This window comes from Heptranchias perlo, chromosome 41 (genome assembly GCF_035084215.1).
Source record: "Heptranchias perlo isolate sHepPer1 chromosome 41, sHepPer1.hap1, whole genome shotgun sequence".
Classification (NCBI taxonomy): domain Eukaryota; kingdom Metazoa; phylum Chordata; class Chondrichthyes; order Hexanchiformes; family Hexanchidae; genus Heptranchias; species Heptranchias perlo.
This window is the reverse complement of record NC_090365.1, coordinates 10,078,281-10,098,414: the sequence shown is the minus strand read 5'-3', so window position 1 is coordinate 10,098,414 and position 20,134 is coordinate 10,078,281. Positions and strand designations below refer to the sequence as shown.

At 41.3% G+C, this 20,134-nt stretch overlaps 1 long non-coding RNA gene across 1 annotated transcript in view; it reads left to right on the top strand.

Moving 5' to 3' along the window:
- Positions 1 to 683: 683 nt before the first annotated feature.
- LOC137306047 (uncharacterized) overlaps positions 684 to 20,134 on the top strand; it is a 77,309-nt gene continuing 57,858 nt past the window's right edge. The window contains exon 1 of the long non-coding RNA XR_010958814.1: positions 684 to 761. This is a non-coding gene — a long non-coding RNA (uncharacterized lncRNA). The remainder of the gene's footprint in view (positions 762 to 20,134) is intronic.

Sequence of the window (20,134 nt, the reverse complement as noted above, 5' to 3'; positions counted from 1 at the left end):
TGGCACTTGTCTGGCGCAAATGTTACTTGCCACTTATCAGCCCAAGCCTGGATGTTGTCCAGGTCTTGCTGCACGCGGGCTCGGACTGCTTCATTATCTGAGGGGTTGCGAGTGGAACTGAACACTGTGCAATCATCAGCGAACATCCCCATTTCTGACCTTATGATGGAGGGAAGGCCATTGATGAAGCAGCTGAAGATGGTTGGGCCAAGGACACTGCCCTGAGGAACTCCTGCAGCAATGTCCTGGGGCTGAGATCTGGAGTGGGACTTGAACCCCCAGTCTTCTGACTCAGAGGCGAGAGTGCTACCAAAGGTTTGAGCTGGGAAAGGTGGGAGGTGGGTTACCTTTCCCTTTGCAACCGGTGGCTACCTCGGACATGGTCCAATTGGGACCCGAATGTGACACCCTCACTTTTATATATAAATACAACACCTGACCGCTTACTCACCTGCCGCTCACAGTCGTTTGACCAGCCTGCAGGGTGGCACGGAACCAGTACGCAGTCACAGCACGAGACAGTCAAACTCCAACCACCGCGCTCGCGGGGGCAGCACGCGACAAGCAGCGCTCCCGCCTCCCCGAAAATCGTAATGTGCGCATGCGCAGTAAACGACACACTCCTCCCTCCCTCCCCCAAAGCCACCGCCACTGCGCATGCGACATTTTTCTCCCCGTAAGGATAATTCTGGAAATCTGCGTGCAATGGCTCCGCTTCAGCGTGGACGGTGGGCTGTGGTTTAAAAGTAACAGCTGAAATGGTTAGTGATCCAACGTTTGATATATATTTTAGTTGCACTATTTATAAGAATGTTATGTCAGGCCTGGGTTGTAAATTGTGTCAAAAACCATGGGGAAAAACATGTTTTTTTTTTAAATCTGTTGGACCTTCTGAACAAATTGGGCGCCCAAATATATCTAACACCTTCAAGATCAAGTTGAGTCTTCTTCCCAACAGAAACGTGCCTTTTTGGGGGTAACTCTTGCCAGACCACCATGAAGTGGCTCCTTTCAGTTTTACTCTTCAAGTAATTATCCAATTCCATTTTATTGCTGGAATTGATTTAGCACCAATCACCACTGTGGAAAAATATTTCACATTCTGATCATTTTGAGTTAAAGTTTCTAATAATCTGCCCCTTTATATGTCTGGCGCTTGGCTTGGGATCACGGCCTCTTGAACTTCGATTATTTCCATTGGTGGGTAAATGGATCAGTGTTTAAATCATTTTGAACACCTCATCAGTTGCCCCCTCTACTCAGTTTTATGTAATATAATTAGTAAGTACAAAATAGGAAATAAATAATGGAAAGGAGAAAAACATAGAGACCTCATTAGTTACTTAAAAAGATAAAAACTGAATAAAAGGCTTGATGGTCACAATGTAGACTCAATGGTTTGACAATTATGTAATTTAGACAGACTTGACACACTGACACAAGAAATTTTGTTATGAAGACTTGTTGAGCTACTCACAGTAAGTTGTAGGTTGCACTGTTTTAGATGAACAGGAACATAAAACCATGTAACGCACTGTGTTTTATTCTGCTGCTAAAGTTGAGTTATGGTTAACGTAGCTCCCTTAAAGCGTCTTTCTCTAGTTTCTCTCCTATCTCCACTCATGCTCTCGCCGAGCTCATCTTGACCATGAGACCCACCTCCTGCTCCTTCGACCCTATTCCCACCAAACTGCTGTCCATCCAACTTCCCTTCCTGGCCCCCACGTTAGCTGACATTGTTAATGGTTCCGTTTACTCAGGTACAATCCCCCTCCCCTTCAAGTCTGCAGTCATCACCCCCTGCTCAAAAAAACACACCCTTGACCCCTCTGTCCTTACAAACTACCGCTCCATCTCCAACCTCCCTTTCCTCTTCAAAGATCTTGAACGTGTCATCGTCTCCCAAATCCGTGCCCATCTTTCCCGCAACTCCATGCTTAAACTTCTCCAATCAGGTTCCCCCCCCCCTGCACTCGCTGACCTACATTGGCTCTTGGTCCGGCGAAGTCTCAATTTTAAAATTCTCATCCTTATTTTCAGATCCCTCCATGGCCTCGCCCCTCCCTATCTCTCTAACCTCCTCCAGCCCTACAACACTGAGATCTCCGCGTTCCTCCAATTCTGGCCCCTTGCGCATCCCCAATTTTAATAGCTCCACTATTGGCCGTGCCTTCAACTGCCTAGGCTCTATGCTCTGGAATTCCCCCCCCTGAACCCCTCCACCACTGTCTCCTCCTTTAAAATCCTACTTTGACCAAGCTTTTGGTCACCTGACCTAATATCTCCTTATGTGGCTCGGTGTCAAATTTTATTTGATACCACTTCTGTGAAGCGCCTTTGGAAGTTTTACTACGTTAAAGGGGCTGTACAAACGTACGTTGTTGTTATAGACATATGTCGAGGTCTGTTAGAGGTTAATTGGCTTTTTCTTTTTAATTACTGTTAAGAATGTTCAGTTGTGATTTATTGGTGTTTTGTACAAAGTGGGACATTAAAAGTGTGGCTGATGTGTGCTAGAGTCAACATTTTTTGCACATAAGTGTTTATATATCATAGGTGGAATGTCCAATATACTGTATTCAAAAATATCAATTTATAACTGAAGAATGTAAGTGGTAAAATAAAAATTAGTGACTACATTTTTCACCTCATGTTAATCAGTGACCATGCAATAGTGTTTTAAAACTGGCAGAAAACTGTGTGAAATACAGTAACAGCACCTGTTGCTGGTATTACCGTTTTTCTGAGTTGTTAAAAACTGATCCACGGCAGTACATAAGAAATAGGAGCTGGAAGTAGGCCATATGGCCCCTCGAGCCTTCTCTGCCATTCAATAAGATCATGGCTGATCTTCCACCTCGACTCTGCTTTCCCGCCCGATCCCAATACCCCTTGATTCCCTTAGATTCCAAAAATCTATCGATCTCAGTCTTGAATATATTGAACGACTGAGTGAATGCATCCTGTGCAAGAGTGTGTACGAGAAGATGTGCATCATTTGGGTTTGCATACAGCACATTATCATTGATGAAATTGCTGTTTTACTACTCTTTTATAGTCTTGTGGAGTTATGTCAACTCTGCAATATTTTTAGTCAAGTTTCTGTGCTATTAAACGCCATCATTAACCCATTTAAATTAAATTGCATAAATTCAGCCATTCTGGGCTTTAATGTATACATATAGCTTTGAGAAATAACCATGCCCAAGTAATGGGCATTTACAAAAGCACAAGCCATTAATAGAAACAGCAAGAAAAGGAGCAATCGACAGGCAAAATAGCACAAACTGCCAATAGAGGACAAGATAATAGGACATCAGTAGAGACACCAAGTTCTAACAGTGCGCAAGTCATTTATTCATTCACAAGTTTTAAAAAAAAAACAAAGTGATCAATTATTTTCACATCTTAAGGCTCATTTGGCATAAATATTAAAACAAGATAATGAAACAGAACAATACTGTCAACTCAAACACCAACAGACTAACATTAGAAGCTAAGACAAATCGATAAAGAATTTGCTTTAAAAAAAACTGTTCAAAATTAATTCATCATATTCACAAAGTTATAGATTTGTTTTTAAATAACAATTGCCATGCTCTTGCTCATTGTTGGACAGTTCAAGCAGAATGAATTACAGGTTCTGTTACTTCACATATATAGCATTCTTTAACAGACAAGATGAGAATAGGCACCAACAACCAATGGTACAACAGAATAAAGGTTTCAAAGAAATTCGCCATCTCATCTCATGGAATAAGCCACAGAGAGTTTTGTGTAAATGGAAAATGTAGCTGGATTGAAATTGCACTGTGTGCTATTAATAAAAATGCATTAACGTGTTCATACGGAATTCCTGTCTGCTGTTTTAATAGCATTAATCTGTGTAAAATAAACAGATTAACGTCTTTTCAAAATAGCCAGAGGAACTTAATATGAGCACATTACATATTTTTAAACTGATATTTCACGTCATAGTTTCGAACCCAGAGATTTTCAAGTGTTGCAAGTTGCCCTGGGGATATGGAATTATATGACATGGAACCCTTTTCATGCACAATATGGCGCACTGGAGACAAACGTTGAGTTTGGATAACCAGGAGATTTTAGTACAGTCCATTGCTGTTCAGTGAATAACCTGTTTAATTTTAGAGAATTTCATTGACTTATTGAGATCTCAGAGCAAAAGATTAGTTAAACTTCCTGTTGTACAGTTTCATGTGTACATTTAATTGTATACTTTTTACATTTTTTTAGTAGTGTACCTTGTTTTCCTTCTGAGTAACCACCTGCCCTAATTGTTCTCTTTGTGCCTTGCATTATTTCATTGCTCAGAGGGTGGATGGCACAATGTGCATAATTTAGATTTCTTACATTGCTACAATCTTGTAGTGCTTTGCATTTGTCCACTAATATTGCCTAGTAGTTTAATCTTTCAGCAATAATGTCATTCAAATGTTATAAGGAGCATTACTGTGTATATATTTTTCAAAATTGGTTTTAAAAAATCTTATACTGGGTATCAATAAACTGCTGGACCAATTCATTGATCACCGCTCCTAACATCACCTTTTTAGCTTAGCATCCATTTTTTTCTGGTTACACTTATATGAAGCACCTTGGGACGTTTTTCTACTTTAAAGGTGCTATATAAATGCATGTTGTTATTGAAACATCTCAAAATATTTCATACAATAATTACTTTTGGAGATCAGTGACTATTGTTATGTAAGTAAATTTACCTTTCTAACGCAATCAATCCTCCTTAGATTTAAGAAGTATCCAAAGAGTACTCTGGTGATAGTAGATGTACTAATATGTCATGCCACTGCATGATATAACATGGGCCCTTGCTGCAGTTTTCCATACACTAAGTTCCTGATCACATTCAGTGATATCAGGTACCAGTATAAACACGAGTGAAGTGTTTCTCTTTTTAAAAAAAACATTAAAAATCAGAAGGCAAATTCAAACTTCAACCTGCGTAGTTCACAGTAAGTGCTCAACAATGGCCGAGAGTGGATAATAGGTCACCTGCTTGCCCGTTCAACTGGAGTGACAAACAACAATAATGGGTAAATGTATCATTTCTTCTAAATCAGAAAATGTCCACCGTTATAGGGGAAAGAATTTAAAATGAAAAATCACTTTCTCATATATATTAGAATAACAGATACCGGGAAATAAAGTTGACGGTGATCTGACTCTGGGTTCACATGGTGAATCTGAACCACTCAGTCTACATTTTTACAGTTTATGTTGTATAAGAACCTTGCAACTACGTTGCTTCCTTGCAATTGCATTACACGGCGGAATTATCTATCACATACTCCCAGCATATTCCCACATCAAATATAGATGAAAAACACTTGATTACGCAGACTGTCTGACAAGAACCAAAGAAATAGCAAGGAACGCATATTTTAAGGAAAGGATTTTGGTATCAAGAACCAAAAAAAACCAAACAGTTGTAAAATAAAATTCATAATAACATACTTTGATTTTTTTCCTGTCTATTTCAGTTACATTTTTGAATATTTTTGTTTAAGCATCAAGTGCTAATGACATCATAGGGAAAACTGGCTTAGGAGCATTCTCGTGACCAGCGGTGTGGGAGGGCTGAATTAACACATACTGACAGTGATAAGTAATCCCTGGGTTTACAACTATATTTCTAATGATAACTCAACTGCCTAATGGAGGGTCGGCAAGTGTTGGCTTGACTCAGATTGAGCATTCAACACTGTGTTACATAGGAACAGGAGTAGGCCATTCAGCCCCTCAAGTCTGTTCCGCCATTTTATTAGATCATGGCTGATCTGTGCCTCAACTCCATTTACCTGCCTTTGTTCCATATGCCTTGATACGCTTACCTAACAAAAATCTATCTATCTCGGTCTTGAAAATTTAAATGACCCAGCATCCACAGCCTTTTGGGAAGTGAGTTCCGTATTTCCACTAACCTTTGTGTCAAAAAGTGTTTCCCGATTTCACTCCTAAATGGCTTGGCTCTAATTTTAAGATTGTGCCCATTGTTCTGGATTCCCCTACACAGAGGAAATAGTTTCTCTCTATCTACACTATCAAATCCTTTTATCATTTTTAACACCTCAATTAGATCACCCCTCAACCGTCTAAGCTCAAGGGAATACAAGCCAAATTTATGCAACCTGTCCTCACAATTTAACCCTTTAAGCCCTGGTATAATTATGGTAAATCTGCACTGTTCTCCTTAGGCCAATATATCTTTTTGGAGGTTCGGTGCCCAAAACTGAATGCAGTACTCCAGATGGGGTCTGACCAAGGCTCTGTACAACAGTTAAAAGGTTGTCAGTTTAAACCCCACGCCCCAAAAATAATTATTTTTTCTATTTCTTTAATAACTATGAACAAAACAAAGGGAACCATTAATAAATTATAATATTCCTGATGTCCACAAAACACTCCAGCCCTTGCGGTGCCCACCGGTTGCAGAAGGCTCAAGTGTACTGGCAGACACCATGTGCTCCCTCTCCAGGGTGCGGATAAGAAGGCGGAAGAGAGACAGGCAGCCAGTGTGACTCCTCCGCGCCCCCCCCCCGCTCCCCACCCCCATCCTGGACCTGTGGGTGGCCACCTTGGCTAGGCCCAGACTTAAAAGCATAACTTTTAAAGCATACACTGACACTTCAGTGCTATATTGAGGGAGTGCCGCATTGTTGGAGGTGCAATAAGACTTTACACTGAGTGTTGTGGATTTTAAAAGATCCATTGGTGCAATTTGAAGAAGAACAAGGAGTTGTGCCCCCTAATATTCTTTTATCAACCAAACTACCAAAAGTAGATTGATGAGTTACCTATTTCTTGGTGTTTGCAAAATGGTTGGTATGTTTGCCTACAACAGTGACTATTTTAAAGTAATTAATTGTATGTGAAGTGCATTTGGGTGTTTCAGAAATTTTATAAGGCAAAATGCGATTTCATTTTTTAAGGCATTATCCTTTCTTTGACAATCTCATCAGTACTAAATGTTCGAGCAAAGAAAAAAACAACAGAAATAGGTAGAACAAAAAAAGCATGCTAATCATAACTTTTGCAAACCTACCCTTAGTTAACTACATTAAAGCTGCTCCACCCTCATTACTACACAATAATATATTTTAGTAAGGCAAATTCATTGCTCTTAAGAAAAGATACATCAAAGCATGATATCCCAAAGTTACACATAGCATAAAAACTTTATAGCACCATTTGTATTTCAGTAACTATGCTAATAAATATATACAGAATTATTCATATAAGTCTTTTGTTTTAAACGAATGGAAATTACAGGAAAGAGCAATAAATGAGCTATACATTTTGGGGGCTTTGAGTGCAGAGATTTCCTATTGTTATTTTGACACATATTGATTGAGATGTCAAGATTGAGATCAGAGACCCAAATTCAAATCCCCGGCAAAGAGAATTAAGAAAGCTTTTTAAACAAAAAAGAGGCCCTAAAATTCCTGAGGGCAGAAAGAGTGATTTCCCCTTTGGGGAGGGGTCTAGCAGTATGGGGTGGAACTCGTTTACAATGGTTTTCCACACCATATACAATACTCCTTTAATCTCCAAAGCTGGGCTGTGGGCTGAGAGCTGATGTGTAATCTGCAAAAGCTCAGAAAAGGCTCCAGAAGCTCCACTGATATGGAATGACCCCAAATTGCTCCCTTAGATGCAAGACTCCACTCACTTTTTTTTAAGCCCTTCACTAGCATCGGAGTAACTGAACGCTGCTCCGACATCCACCAGACATCAGGGCAGGCAGCAATGAAGTGTACTTCTAGGTGCAGTATGTCTGCCCCAATCATACAAGTTAACCTGGCCCCCCAAAATTAGTTGGGATCTGCAGCCTCGCTGGCAACCAAACAGGGGTTCCACTCGGCTGCACTTGCACTGACAGAGCAGTCCCTATCCGATTTCAGGACCGTAGACTCTTTTAAAAAAAAATATGCTTTGATTAACATTACATTGCTGATTTCATTCATTACAAACATACGAAATAAGAGCAGGATTAGGCCATTCGGCCCCTCGAGCCTGCTCTGCCATTTGATAAGGTCATGGCTGATCTGATTGTGACCTCAACCCTACTTTCCCATCTACCTACGATAACCTTAGACTACCTTGTTCATCAGGAATCTATCTAACTCAGCCTTAAAAATATTCAATGACCCTGCCTCCACCGCTCTCTGGGGAAGGGAGTTCTACAGACTCACGACCCTCAGAGAGAAAAAAAATTTCCTCATCTCCATCTTAAATGGGAGACCCCTTATTTTTAAACTGTGTCCCCTAGTTCTAGTCTCTCCCACAAGGGGAAACATCCTCTGAGCATCTACCCATTCAAGTCCCCTCAGGATCTTATATGTTTCAATAAGATCACCTCTCATTCTTCTAAACTCCAATGAATACAGGCCCATCTTGTCCAACCTTTCCTCATAAGATAACCCCCTCACCCTGGGAATCAGTCGAGTGAACCTTGTCTGAACCGCCTCTAAAGCGATTATGTCCTTTCTTAAATAAGGAGGCCAAAACTGCACACTGCATTCTAGATGCAGTCTCACCAATGCCCTGTACAACTGCAGCAAAACACTTCTACTTTTATATTCCATTCCCCTTGCAATAAATGACAACATTCCATTTTCCTTCCTAATCACTTGCTGTATCTGCATATTAACTTTTTGTGATTCATGTACTAGGACATCCAGATCCCTCTGTTTCTGAGTTCTGCAATCTCTCTCCATTTAAATAATATACTGCTGTTCTATTCCTCCTGCCAAAGTGGACAAGTTCACATTTTCCCTCATTATGCTCCATCTTCCAAATTTTTGCCCACTCACTTAACCTATCTATATCCCTTTGCAGACTCCTTATGTCCTCTTCACAACTTACTTTCCTACCTACCTTTGTGTATTATGTATGTTGTTTCGAACCAACCTGCAGCAAGTGCCATAGGATACATATCTTGCAGTTAGACTACAGCACACTTCCTGAGATAGGCTAACCTGTGAAACATCAGCTACAAATTACTTAGTATGCTGGAATGAAAGAGTATAAATGTATTTATCAAAGCATAAAAAGCTACTTTTGCATAGACGAGTGACCCAATTGTGAAATTGGAATGTTATGAAAATGTTCAGAGTTGAAAGTTGATCTCCTAACAACGAAGTCTCCCGGCGGGATTTAAATGAGGCTCGGCTGTTAAAATCGCCAGGCTTCATTCTGTCGTGAGCGGGCGGGAAATTAACTCACCAGCGCGGTTTCAAAACTGTTGGCAGTTAAAATCCAGGCCCAAATATCAACTTGTCACAAAGATGATGAGGTGTACCTAATCCTGCAGAAGAAATAATGAAAATTCATGGGGCGCGCATGCCTAAAATCCTGATGGGCACTCCTGGTAGGTTATGTGCCAGGTCTGCAAACATTTAACGTTACTTACTCCTTGTCTTTCTCCCTTTAGAAAATAAGAGAAATCAAGGATAATAAAAAGCCATTCAGTCCTTCTGTATCCAATCATCCTTTGAGTACCCTAACTCTCTTATTGTAGTATCAAGCTGTATTTTCAATGTCTCTATAATGTTTTAGCCTCTACTAATGAGATTTGGTTGCTAACTTGGCCTGTCCCTTTAAGGCCACTGCTCAAGTAGTTCTTTGGGGAAATGCTCTAAATTGGCAATTCTGGCTAATTATAGCAGCTTGTGCGAATCTTCACTTAATACTTTTATCTCTACTGCTCTCCTTATTTTAGTACCATCAATAAATGTGACAAGTTACATTTGGTTTCCATATCCAGATCATTAACTGGAAACAGCACTGGGCCATGCAGCACTTTACTCAAACTTTCTCCCAGTCTAAAAGAACTTACATTTATATAGCGCATTTCACGACCTCAGGATGTCCCAAAGCTCTTTACAGTCAATGAAGTACCTTTGAAGCGTCGTCACTGTTGTAATGTTGTAATGTCTCTGATGTGTTTACTATTTGTTAAACAACTTCTTATTCAGCTCCTGATTACCTTTTGCCTTTTAACTTAATTAGGAGTCAAATGTTTTTTGAAAGGCCAAGTAAAGCATATTTGAATTTATGTGTAATTCAGTGAGGTTTGTCAGCCAGGAACTTCCTTTTCTAAATGCATGCTTACCATTTCTTATTGAATAATTGCTATAGAACTACTGCTAATGCCTACTCTTTCCCTATTACTGACAGTGGAGCCTGTAATTGCTTGGGTCAGAATTGTCAACCTTTTTCAATACTGGTACTATGTTTGCTCCCAGGGCCCTGTGGTTCCCTTAGGACAATAGGCAGTGGCCCACAAAGTTTTCCCCTAATTTCCTTCAGTACATTTGGAGATGTGCTGTCTGGCCCAGAGGTTTGTTACTTCCTTTAACAAATATCTTTGTCATGCTGACTTCAAGATACTTGGGTGTACTATAGAAATTAGCAAGACAATATTTTTTTGGGGGAATATTTCCAAAAATAGAATCCTAGCTTTATCTTTCACTACTCTTTCATTCTTATGATATTTAAACTACCTGCAACAATTCCTATGAGGTAAATTTATTGTTCCCATTGCCAATGAGAAATGCATTTAATTTCACAAGTTGGTGTTTCTAACAAATCTATTGCATTATTTATATGGGTAAGCTATGTGTCTACTGTTTGTATTTTATGATTTCCTTCCATGCAAACTGTGCTTTTCACCATTTGCCTGTGGTGATGTCCTCAGTGCTCAATGCTCCCCTTCAAGTAGTAAAATCACTTGTGGAAACTAGCTCAGCCTATTATGGACCTCCAGATTGTTTACAGTGTATGCTGAGTTGCCATATGGCTGTCACTTATCTGACCTGAGGATAAAATTATCTGCATTTCTAACATGAATGTTGAAACTGGAATCCCTGAGGGGATCTCAGGAGGTCCACGAGGCCACCAGGAAAAATTGTGATTTCTGTTCTTCTAAAGCCTGACATACTGTGCACAAAGTAAAGGTTGCAAACCTGCCACCAGCAAAGATGAGATGAATGCAAAAACTCTGCTGCACTTACCTTTATAGTTTCAGCTGCAAATTCAGCATTGACAAAAACAACTGATCTGCCAGCTGTAGCACCAAAGCTCTTTAGTGTATAATACCAGCATCCTTTGCAGGCTCGATGATACTGGTAGAAATGGCCACTATAAAATCTGTTAGTCTGATGGCACATCCTTAGTCATTACTGTTGTATTGGCAAGGTCCAAGGAAAAAAAAAATCTACACATAGAATCTATGGGGTTAGTAATGCAGTGCGCACACAGTGCTGCTGCTGCCAGTACTGTTTAGCCACTCTGCACACCTGTGAGCTGATCTCGCCTAATGATGCAAGGCCAGCTCATTTGCATATTGTTCTTGCATTCTCAGAGTTTCACTTGATGCATGATAGGGACACAGTTTTGGGTACCAGCAGCCAATGAAATGCTGCTGGCTGCCCATCGAGCTGCTGAAGATATTTCAGATGGGGAAGGAGGAAAAAGGGGGAGTAGAAAGAACCAATTAGAGGAAGATTCTTATGGAGGGAAGGATCTGGTGAAAATAACATAAGTCTGAAGATAAACGAAATAGGAGATGAGAGTAAAGGTCAGTCCAAGGTAAAGAATAAGGGTAACATCAAGCGTCAGGGAACAAATGCAGTTATAGAACATAAGTACAAAATGATTGTTAAAAATAAATGATGGGGAACAATTATTAAAAACAAATTTAAATTGCCTGTACAGCAACGTGCACAGCATCTGAAACAAAACAGGGGAACTGGAAGCAATAATTCGTAGCGAGGAGCCAGATGTAGGGATAACTGAAACATGGCTACAGAAAGAACAGGCCTGGCAGTTAAATATTGCAGGATATAACTAACTTATTTAGAAAGGATAGGGAAGGAAGAAGGAGGGTGGGGTAGCTGTACTAATTAGAGACAACATAGTGGCAATAGGAAAAAGAGACATAAGTAATAAGATAGAAACAGAATCCAAATGGATTAAGACAAAAGATAAGATGGGATCAATCATGTTAATAGGTATAGCCTACAGACCACCTAATTGTGGAAGGGAAGTGAAGGAAGAAATATGTAGGCAAATCTATGAAATGAGTAAAAGACATCAAATAATAATCATGGGCGATTTCAACTTCCTCCAAATAAACTGGCAAGAAGAGGTAGGGAAAGGGGAATTAATTTTTTACAGTGTGTACAGGACTGCTTTGTTACCCAGTATGTGAGAAGCCCAACAAGAGAGGAATCCAGTAATGGGAAATGAACCAGAGCAGATTAGAGAAGTAAGCGTAGGGGAACATCTAGGTAATAGTGATCACAACATAATAAGATTTAAAATAATGATCGAGAAAGAAATAAGTAAGACAAAGACCAAAGTAATAAATTGGAATAAAGCTAAATTTGAGGGAATGAAAATGGAACTAGGGAAGTAAACTGGAAAAAAATAACAAAGAAATAGAACAGCAGTGGGAAATATTTAAACCAGTGATCAATAGAGTTCAGGAGAAATATATTCCTCTAAGAAACAATAAAAAGCTAGCCAATAATGAAACCCCGTGGACGAATAAAGAGATATGGGTAAAAATGAAACAAAGAAAAAGGCATATTCTAAGTACGTAGACAATAAAGGAGAGGATGACAAAAGGGAATATGAAGAGGTTAGGAAAGAAGTCAAAAAAACTATTAGGAAAGCAAAGAGGAGTTAAATTATCATGGAATATAAAAAGAAATAGTAAAGTATTCTGCAGACACAAAATAACAAAAGAAAAATCAAGATAGGATAGGGCCACTAAGACAAACTCACAGGTAACGACAGCGAAATGGCAGAAATATTGAATAGACACTTTGCCTCGGTATTTACCAGGGAGACTAACAAGGTGGGCATGACATTAGAAGAAGAGATCAAAAAAGATATAAAGACATTTAAGATAGAAAGGGGGAGATAATAAACTAATCAAACTTAGAGAGGAGAAAACCTCTGGTCCAGATGGATTGCATCCACGCACATTAAAAGAAGTTAGGGAGGAGATAGCAGAGGCGCTATTACATACATATAAAAATTCGTTAGAAAAGGGAATAATGCCAAAGGACTGGCAAACAGCTCATGTGATTCCTATATTTAAAAAGTGAAATAGAACAAGACCAGGGAACTATAGAACAATTAGCTTATTGTCAGTGGTAGGAAAGATAATGGAATCTTTACTCAAAGATGTAATAGAAAAACATCTAGAAACTGAAAATTTAATAAAGAATAGTCAGCACGGATTTCAAAAGGGAAGATCATGTTTGACCAACCTTATTGAATTCTTTGAAGAAGTAACAGAAAGGGTAGACAAGGGTAATGCAGTAGATGTAATATATTTTGAATTTCAAGATAGATCAGCATCAGGTGGTGCATTTTGGTAGGAAGAATAAGGAGGCCACACACTGCTTGGATAATAAGAATCTAAATGGGGTAGAAGAGCAAAGGGATCTCGAGGTCCAGATACACAATGGGGATGTTCGCTGATGATTGCAGTGTTCAGTTCCATTCGCAACCTCTCAAATAATGAAGCAGTCCGAGCCCACATGCAGTAAGACCTGGACAACATCCAGGCTTGGGCTGAAAAGTGGCAAGTAACATTCGCGCCAGACAAATGCCAGTCAATGACCATCTCCAACAAGAGAGAGTCTAACCACCTCCCCTTGACATTCAACGGCATTACCATCGCCGAATCCCCCACCATCAACATCCTGGGGGTCACCACTGACCAGAAACTTAACTGGACCAGCCATATAAATACTGTGGCTACAAGTGCAGGTCAGAGGCTGGGTATTCTGCGCGAGTGACTCACCTCCTGACTCCCCAAAGCCATTCCACCATCTACAAGGCACAAGTCAGGAGTGTGATGGAATACTCTCCATTTGCCTAGATAAGTGCAGCTCCAACAACACTCAAGAAGCTCGACACCGTCCAGGACAAAGCAGCCCGCTTGATTGGCACCCCATCCACCACCCTAAACATTCACTCCCTTCACCACCAGCGCACCGTGGCTGCAGTGTGTACCATCCACAGGATGCAATGCAGCAACTAGCCAAGGCTTCTTCGACAGCACCTTCAAACCCGCGACCTCTACCACCTAGAAGGATAAGAGCAGCAGATACATGGGAACAACACCACCTGCATGTTCCCCCTCCAAGTCACACACCATCCCAACTTGGAAATATATCGCTGTTCCTTCATTGTCGCTGGGTCAAAATCCTGGAACTCCCTTCCTAACAGCACTGTCGGAGAACCTTCACCACACGGACTGCAGCGGTTCAAGAAGGCGGCTCACCACCACCTTCTCAAGGGCAATTAGGGATGGGCAATAAATGCCGGCCTCGCCAGCAACGCCCACATCCCATGAACGAATAAAAAAAAATACACAAATCATTAAAAGTAGTGATGCAGGTTAATAAGGCCTCAAAAAGGGCTAACCAAGCACTGGGGTTCATTTCCAGAAGGACAGAATTGAAAAGCAGAGAAATTACGTTAAATTTGTATAGAACCTTGGCTAGACCACATTTGGAGTACTGTGCACAGTTCTGGGGCGCTAAATTGGGCCTCGTAGCGCCTATTGTTTCGGAGCTACAAGGCCTCTCCGACATCCAAGATGGCGTCTTGGATGCGCATGCATGTTTCCAGCGTGATGTGCGTCAGGCACCATCTTGGTATAGGAGTTAGTGCAAGCACAGTTAACGAACGTGGAATCATGTAAAGTAGGGAGAAAATGACTTCAATCAGAGTGCAGCGCTGATTTAAAGTGATAAGTCCCAAAATGGTGTCTAACGCTCAACTCAACGCACAGTCTTAACCCCGACAATCTGAACATGCCTTCGAGTGCCTGGAGGACCCCCCACTGGCGCTATTTAAAGGGATCAAGAGGATTTACAGGTTAGTGGCTGGATTATTGCTTCTGGCTGCCGAGACATTTGTAACTGTTTTTGGAGGTCCCCTATACTTGAATACTAGGACTAGGGGACATAGCCCAGCATTTAGAGTCAGGACATGCAGGAATGATGTCAGGAAATGCTTCTACATGTAAAGGTTTGGAGAAATTTGGGAAGCTCTTTTGCAAACGTCAGTTGATGCTAGCTCAATTGTGAATTCTAAATCTGAGATTGATAGATTTATGTGAACCAAGAGTATTAAGGGATATGGGGCTAAGGCAGGTATATGGAGTTGGGTCACAGGTCCGCCATGATCTCATTGAATGAATGGCGGAACAGACTCAAGGGGCTAAAAGGCCACTGCCACTTGCTGCCTCCTGATATGCGCCACCTTCTGCAAGAAAGAGGGACGTGTGTCTGGGTGATGTGCCTGTCATGGTTGAATAGCTGCCAGTGAGCGTGGCCTGTGAGTTGTGGATGGGCGGCTTGCAACAGTGGTAATGTGTAAGGGTGCGAGGAAGCATCTGATTGGAAGAGTTGAGTACTGATGGGAAGAGTTTGTTAGTAAGTGGGTGATGGGGGATGTAGTGCGTGAGCAGGGGATGCCGTTAGTGGTGCAGTTGGTAGGAGATGTCACTTGACAGTTGACCTCACTCCCCTTGACCACTCATGTCAAAGCATTGAACTTCTTCCTGCACTGCATCAATGTTCATGATGCTGTGCGCCTAGAATTGACTTCATCCCCTAATACCTCCCACTGCCTTTTGGGTATATGTCTGGAGGGCCTCTTGCGCCCCCCCACCCCCTCCACCCTACGGATATAGAATGCCCCTGATTCTGTCCACCTCTTGCACCAAAGTCTCTAGTGCATCAGCAGAGAAACTTGGTGCACGCACTCTCTCAGGCCTGGTACAAACTCAGATCGGCAGATTGGTGAGGTCTGGCATGCAGATTGGAGGATGTGGGATTCTGTGGTATACAACCTTTATTCAATATTTTAACTTGAGTCATCAGTGTTTAAACATAGGGACGGGACCTGCATCTATGTTTTACGTGTGCGATGTCAGATCTCCATTCAGACTCCGTGCAGACAGCAGACTTTATTTTTAGCAAATAACAAGTACCAGCCACCTTTAAGAGATTTCTAACAGACAGCCTGCCTTTAAGAGATTGGCACTCCCCCCGCTGGTGGAAAGTGCAAATTGCATGGAATACTAGTTCAATGCGCTGATTTCCAATGCAGATTGCAGGTAAGCCCTCAGGCCTGACGACAGTCTCGTCCTGTCTGCGCAGGGGCCATTTGGCACGGGGTAATTGCGGATCGTGCTACCCCCATCCAAAAAAAGGCCCTATCCAATTTTTCCCCCTGGTCTCCATTTTATAAAAAGGATATAGAGGAATTGGAGAAGGTGCAAAAAAGATTCACGAGGATGATACCAGAACTAAGAATATACTTATTAGGAAAGGCTAAATAAGCTGGAGCTCTTCTCTCTAGAAAAGAGAAGACTGAGGGGTGATCTAACAAAGGTCTTTAAGATAATTAATGGGTTTGATAGGGTAGACGTAGAGAAAATGTTGCCACTTGTGGGGGAGTTGAAAACTAGAGGTCATAAATAAATATAAGATAGTCACTAATAAATCCAATAGGGAATTCAGGAGAAACTTCTTTACCCAAAGAGTGGGGAGAATGTGGAACTCGCTACCACAAGGAGTAGTTGAGGCAAATAGCATAGATGCATTTAGGGGGAAGCTAGATAAGCACACGAGGGAAAAAGTTATGCTGATAGAGTTAGATGAAGTAGGGAGGGCGGAGTCTCTTGTGGAGCATAAACGCCGGCACAGACTAGTTGAGCCGAATGGCCTGTTTCTGTGCTGGAGACTCGATGTAACTCGATGTGTAATCAGGATCTCTCCATCAGCCATTACCAATGGGTACTGTGTGATAAGAGCACTGCTCAGGCTTTCCAGTCTCATTATGGGGGCGCCCTCTAATTTCAATGACTTTCCCGGTCCTGATGAGCCTTGGTGCACATAGTCTTTCACGCTGACTGGTCGATTGTCCTGCACTAAGCCCCTCAGATACATTGAGGGCCTCTGCACCCGATTACATGTGCTTTGCATTATTGGCACCTATATCTGTCGTCATTCATCTTATTTTGTTTCCTCCATGTCACTCATTCCCTACTTTATGGGGAAGACTGGGAAACTTCATTCCTATTTTGTGTTAGACTGGATCAATTTGTGCTAGGAGCAAGGTCCACATTAATTAATTGTGGTTCTATTTTTTTTTAAAAAGCATACTTGGACTTGACCTCAATGTATACTGGAACCACAATTCTTACTGTTCAGTAAAAACTATAGTCTGTGTGTTATGATCTGAAGTCTATAATTGTCAGATATACATTTGCATTCAATTTTGCGGTTACGTTGCAATTCACTTAAATGTTGTCTTATTATTAGCACTTTTTGTGCCCCGCCACTAAAATTAACAAACTCCTCAGTAGCCACAGTCCCTTCCTCCCATCTATCATAATTTATGTACTCAAATTTTGTCATCATTAATTTGGCACAAAATAACATGTTTTAAACAGTAGTCACATTTCCTGCACAAATATAGTTCCATGCATGTTAATTAATCATGGAGTACTGTGTGCAGTTTTGGTCTCCTTATCTGAGGAAGGATGTCCTTGCCATGGAGGGAATGCAACGAAGGTTTACCAGACTGATTCCTGGGATGGCAGGACTGACTTATGAGGAAAGATTGGGTCGACTAGGCCTATATTCATGAGTTTAGAAGAATGAGAGGTGATCTCATCGAAACATATAAAATTCTAACAGGACTAGACAGACTAGATGCAGGGGGGATGTTCCCGATGGCTGGGGAGTCCAGAACCAGGGGTCACAATCTCGGGATACGGGGTACGCCATTTAGAACAGAGATGAGGAGAAATTTCTTCACTCAGAGGGTGGTGAACCTGTGGAATTCTCTACCACAGAAGGCAGTGGAGGTCAAGTCATTAGATGTATTCAAGAAGGAGATAGATATATTTCTAAATGCTCAAGGGATATGGGGAAAAAGCTGGAACAGGGTACTGTGTTAGACGATCAGCCATGATCATTTTGAATGGCAGAGCAGGCCCGAAGGGCCGAATGGCCTACTCTTGCTCCTATTTTCTATGTTTCTATTGTAAAACACTGCTGTAGTTTTATTTAACACTCCTGTAGATAAAAAGCACTAGAAATATAAATCTTATTACTAGACGCCACCAAGTTGCAAATTGCATCACTCTGCATCCCTCTGTAAGCTACCCATCTCAGACATAAAGGTATCCATCTGGGAGATGGAAGTATTCATTTCTGATTAAATATGCTTCCATCCTGCCCCAGCCCCTCGTCCATCAATAGTGTGCTTGGTAGCCTTAACGTTGTGTACATGGTTCTAGTTTTCCACTACTTTCAGTCTAAGGAAGCATTTGCTGATCTTCACACCTGCCATCCCCTCTGTTTGGACCTTAAGTCTTAATGAAAGGCCCTCATCTTCAGCCAGTGGAGGTTCTACCTCCACCATACTTGGTGATGGCTCTTCTACTGTACTCACTCAGTTGTGGAGATGCAGGTGGCTCTGACTCTGCTAGCGTCTGATACAGTAATGGTGGTTGTGTGAATGTCTCCTGTTTTATGTCTGATGCACTTGTGTTCTGGAGTCCAGATTTTCTAGGTTGTTCTGTGGAAAGAACGCATGAATAACATTAGCTTACTATGTAGATTATACATGAGAGTCCAAATTGTTGCGTATGTTTAAATAAAGCAAGACAATTACCATTAACCAAAGGCAGGCTAATACTTACCACAGTTTACAGTTCTTATCCAGTAAAGTGCACAGGAAATCATAAGATGGGGAAGACACTCACTGTCAGATACTCCTATTTAGCTAATAGCAACAATTTCAGAACAACTTCTTTAGGTAATGTCAATACTTCGATCTCCAATGACCACCATGTCTAAAGGTGAATGAAGAGTTAAATTGGACAGGGCCATAAGACGGGCGTCTGATCTGACTCCGCCCAATTCCCTTCGGGCAGGTTAGGTTAGAATCCGACTTAAATCAGTCGAAGATGCTCTGAAATTTACAGTTGACTTGAATTATTTGCAATGTTAGTGAAATGTCCCACAGGTTGTAAACTAATGTTTGACCTTTATTTACTTCATAAGAACATAGAAATAGGAGCAGGAGTAGGCCATTTGGCCCCTTGAGTCTGCTCCGCCATTTAATAAGATCATGACTGATCTTTGACCTCAACTCCACTTTCCTGCCTGATCCCCATATCCCTTGATTTCCCCCAGAGTCCTCTCATCGATCTCAGACTTGAACGTATTCAACGGCTCAGCATCCACAGCCCTCAGGTAGAGAATTCTAAAGATTCACAACCCTCTGTGCATGAAGAAATCCCTCCTCATCTCAGCCTTAAATGGCCGACCCCTTATCCTGTGACTATGCCCCCTAGTTCTAGACTCTCCAACCAGGGGAAAACAACCTCTCAGCATCTACCCTGTCAAGCCCCCTCAGAATCTTATATGTTTCAATGAGATCACCTCTCACTCTTCTAAATTCCAAAAAAATATAGGCCCATTCTACCCAATCTCTCCTGATACGACAACCCTCTCATCCCAGGAGGGACCATCAAGTCCAATGTCATTTTTTTATGTTGCTGACTCCCAGTGAGACAGCTCCAGAGGGCTCAAATGTTACGATTACTTTTTGTGCACAGACACATACCCCGTATGTGCACGTCACATTCTGTATGTGTGTGTATATGCATGTACAGATCGGATGCATCCGATGCAGGCAGCATTGGACCTAGCTTGCCTGCATCTGCATGCTCGAGTAATTGTTTCATGTTCTATTTTGCCTACTGTATGTAGGAAATGAAACTTCTGGAACAGTGTATTGAACAGAGCAGATGTGTTGAAATTGCTGACAATTTATAAATTTATATTGTGCTACTTCTCAACTGCTCCCGTATTAGAACCTACCTTAGGGGTTTGTGTAGTTTATTCAAAAATCATTGCACCGTCTCTTACTTTAACTCTTCTTTCCAAGGGCTTCCTCAGCCTTCCCTTCGTTGGTCTTCGCTTTCTACTGCAATTTACAGACTTTTAAAACTCAAGCTTAGCATCGCCTAAATAACTTG